Source organism: Priapulus caudatus, unplaced genomic scaffold (genome assembly GCF_000485595.1).
Source record: "Priapulus caudatus unplaced genomic scaffold, Priapulus_caudatus-5.0.1 Scaffold630, whole genome shotgun sequence".
In the NCBI taxonomy this organism is placed as follows: Eukaryota; Metazoa; Priapulida; class Priapulimorpha; order Priapulimorphida; family Priapulidae; genus Priapulus; species Priapulus caudatus.
Window position 1 is genome coordinate 259632 of NW_014577691.1, and position 4722 is coordinate 264353.

A 4722-nucleotide genomic window follows, 5' to 3' on the forward strand; every position below is an offset into this window, starting at 1 on the left:
TGCCCGGCCAATGTCATCTTTCTACGCGTGTAGTGACTTATTGTTTGGGATACGGTGGACCGGGAACACCGCACGGATATACACCGAAGTATTGGAACGTATATCCCACCGCTGAAGCATGCAATGACCGGTGCATATTATTCCACGTGGCCTCGACACATATAATATCCCGGGCAGCGTACACACTGGCTGTAGACTCAAGCAAATTCCCATCGCATGATAGTCTTTGAACAGATGTAGGTCCGGAGAGGCAAATATGTATATTCGCACTTGCGCGTCTTGTCCGTGCATGGCAAACAATAACATGTACACCATCTAATGTCTTATTTGTCACAGTTAGAATCTTACCCATGTCCGCGCGCATGCAAGGCCAAGAGAGAGGTGCAGGCGCGTGTCTATGTAAGAATAATAACGTTAGAGGACAGATGTGCAGATTTGTAATCTATGTCAGACAATGCACGCCGTTAGAGCTTCAGTTTAACTCCAAACTCCACGACAGATGGCGCTCTCGTTCTGGCTCAATCCTGAGTACGAAGGGGCCACTGCATGCAATTGGCTTTAACTCATGTTAATTATGTCGTCCCTGTATCGCTTACTCGGAATCGCGGATTTCCCAAAATTACCACCCACACACGATTTCTAGACTTCACTGCATCTCTCTTATCGTCTGTAACATGTATTGGTATAGCCATTAAACCGGTAAAAATATATACGTTTATAAAAAACATCGAGTAAATAGGAATTATAGCAATTAACACCACAAGCGATGTCTATGCGAATGAGTTTTTAAGTAGTAAGATAATGTTGACACGCGTCTGCGGTCGCAGTAAATAACTACCGCTGAAATAGGTAACATGCACCTGGAGTATACTGGACGTGGGAGACTGATTGTAGGAACGCCCACATTTCATTCATCATAAACAGTGTATGTATGTGTAGCTAAAACTGTCTAATACGATAGAGGTACGTTACACGTATCAAAGATGGTCCGTCCGACGTGTTGGCAGCTGGTTGCATATTTACTACACAATTTTTATTCACGTCGATTGAGTACGACACTTTTTGAGTAGAAAACCGTCATTAATTCTTTTGGAAGATTACGCGAGAGCGAATTTTTGGTTCGTATCCCGAGTAACGTACGTGGTCATAATACAAGATTGCGTGGCACAGCTTTGCTGTTGATCCTGAGCGCTGCGAGCNGCTCTATGTTGTTAGCTAGTAAAAGTACGAGCGCCCGCGACACTTAGCGCGCATATAGGTACATGCTGCGCGGACTGACGATAGTTGTTTTTGCTTGTAAGTTCAGCTGCGGCTCGTGATCCGAGTTGTGAAATTATATATTGAGTTGATCCGCTCAGTTCATAATGTTACTTTCCCCGCAAGTCGAAGGCAGGCATCGTGATGTAGCAGGCGATGCAGGTCGTCGTCACCTGTCCCAATACAGTTTCACTCTGTATCTTTTATAGTGGGGCAATTGAATAAAAACTCATCCATGAATTCCTTAATATATATATATGGCGAGGGGCTACATGAGCCGGAGGGTCGGGGAGGAGGTGATGACGGAGAGTGAATAATAATAGATCTCTATATCAGCATTTTATTAGACTCTCACCGAATCTACCCTCCACATTATTCGCGTCCTATACATTATACCACGGGAACCTTTGATGTATAATCGGCGAGGTTCTATCTAAGAGCTTCCATTAGAAGCGGAGACGATTTATTGTGTTCTTTTTTTCACCCCATAACGAAGGGCAGGTTTTTTATGTTGATGTATAAATTATGAAAGGCAGGCTAGGTGTGGCCGGGATATATATAATATAATAGTATATAATGATATATATATATTTACTGACCAGATAATAGTAAGTCGTGAACATCGTCGGATCATCTACCGCTGTAGTGTGAGGCTCTCTGACGTCTTCCTGGCATGTACGAGCACATGGCCTGAGCCACCAGCACGCCAGGGGGAAAGCAAGAAATGTCAAAAGAACGGCGAATGACCAAAGGACTATGCCGGCCGCCAGCTATCTCTTACCAAGCCCTAGTTACAAGTAACTGCCTCGCCTATCACTGCGTCGGATATACAGTCATAGAGTCTGATTTACCTAGAGTTATTTAGTTTTTTCTTAGGGCGGATCAACTAAACATGCAGGCTTCGACTCGTTGTGGCGAGGGCCGTGAGGTAAAGGTCGTCCCAATGTACTAACTGTTATCATTGCGAGAAAAAAATGGTTGAACATATACTCGCTCTAACATTATCTCTTGCCCCTCTCCCTCAGTTCGCACTGGCGAATTGGTAGGACGATAAAGCTCGTTTCACGGGTAGCCGATTGCATTGCTATTACTTAGCATAGCTAAGCGACAACAATGTTTCAATGTTACATTGTTCAAATACTAATTGCGCACAAGTCAACTTTTTTTATTTTTTTATTTTAATTGGTATATATCAGAGTTGGCTATAGGTGACTCCTCTACGGCTATGTTGTTACTAATGACGCGCCCGCGACATTTAGCGCGCATATCGGTATAGCTGCCACTGACCGATAGTTGTTTTTGCTTTAATTTATCTCGTTCGCGATCAGAGTTGTGAAATGATATAGTTATCTCTCAGTCATAATGTTACTTCCCCCCCCCCCAAGTGAATGCACATCGTGATGTCACAGGCAGCGGTGACGTCAACTGTCCAATCAGTTTTACCTGTAGTTTTATAAGCAATTGAAGAAATTCATCCATAATATCTTAATAAAGCCTTAATGACCTATACATATCACTAGGAGTGAATAATAATAGATTCTATTATAGATATTATCAAGAGTACATAATAGAGAACAGGTAAATAATAGGTATATATTCTAGAGCTTGAGATGCGGGAGGGATTTGTTCTTTCTTTCATGAGGAAGGGCAGGTTTTTATGTTGATGTAAAATATGACACAGATAGGTGTCGGCGGGCTATTATCTACTTCTGATATATATATATATATTTATTTTTTTATTTTTTATTTACTCACCGATAATATAATCGTAAACATCGTCGGGATCCTCTACGCTGTATGTGAGGTTCTGACCGCTTCTCATGTACAGCACTGCTGCAACCAGCACAACGAGGGGAAGCAGCACCTTGTCCAGCACAGCCATAATCGTTCCTTAGAAAAGACAGCGACTATGGTTCTCCCTGACCAGGATGCAGCGACAACCGAACCGATATCCTGGAGAGTGTTAGTGCCGAGTGCTTGCTTACATGTGTAAATGCGGCCTGGACGCAGGCTGGGCTAAAGATCCGGTGTCACTTTTCCTCGGGCGTAGAGAGAGGGTGCCGCTGTACACTCAAGCAAATTCCCATCGATGATGGTCTTTGAACAGATGTAGGTCAGAAGGGGCAAAAAACAGGCTCTCTTGTCCGTGCATGGCAAAGAATAACATGTACACCGTCTAATGTCTTATTTGTCACAGTTAGAATCCTACCCATGGCCGCGCGCATGCAAGGCCAAAAGAGAGGTGCAGGCGCGTGTCTATGTAAGAATAATAATGTTAGAGGACAGATGTGCAGATTTGTAATCTATGTCAGACAATGCACGCCGTTAGAGCTTCACTTTAACTCCAAACTCCACGACAGATGGCGCTCTCGCTCTGGCTCAATCCTGAGTACGAAGGGGGCACTGCATGCAGTTGGCTTTTACTCATGATAATTATGTCGTGCCTATATCGCTTACTCGGAATCGCGGATTTCCCCAAATTAGCACCCACACACGATTTCTAGACTTCACTGCATCTCTCTTCTCGTCTGTAACATGTATTGGTATAGCCATTAAATCGGTAAAAATATATACGTTTATAAAAAAAATGTCGAGCAAATAGGAATTATAGCGATTAACACCACAAGCGATGTCTATGCGTATGAGTTTTTAAGTAGTAAGATAACGTTGACACGCGTCTGCGGTCGCAGTGAATAACTACCCCTGAAATAGGTAACATATACCTGGAGTATACAGTACTGGTCGTGGGAAACTGATTGTAGGAACGCCCACATTTCATTCATCATAAACAGTGTATGCATGTGTAGCTAAAACTGTCTAATACGATAGAGGTACGTTACACGTATCAAAGATGGTCCGTCCGACGTGTTGGCAGCTGGTTGTATATTTACTCCACAATTTTTATTCAAGTCGATTGAGTACGACACTTTTTGAGTAGAAAACCGTCATTCATTCTTTCGGAAGATTACGCGAGAGCGAATTTTTGGTTCGTATTCCGAGTGACGTGGTCATAATATACAAATTACGTATGTGCGAATTCACGTGACTAGAGTTACTGTATTGCAATGTACTTGTTGGGAATCCAGGTGAGTAAGGGAGATTCACTGTTTTTCGTCTTTGCTTGGCTAAGCAAAACTGGTGTACTGTTTACCAAGGTCATCGCATTATCTCGCAAAGCTTCCGTTCCCGGCGTAGATTGCCGCAAGATGTACAACAGATCAACTGCAGTAACTACAGTAGTGATGTGTTTTTTGGCAATATAGATCTGGAAGGCTATGATGAACGCATCATGTCAACGTAGTTTCAAGCTATCTGATGTTGAAAGTATGTGTGTGTAGTGTCAATATAGAGTAATTTTACAATAGATAAAACGTGGCTGTTGATGAAGAGGCCTAGTGCAAGTATATAAATTTACAATGATATTTTGTATACTTATTTATAGTAGTAAAACACATTTCACACGTT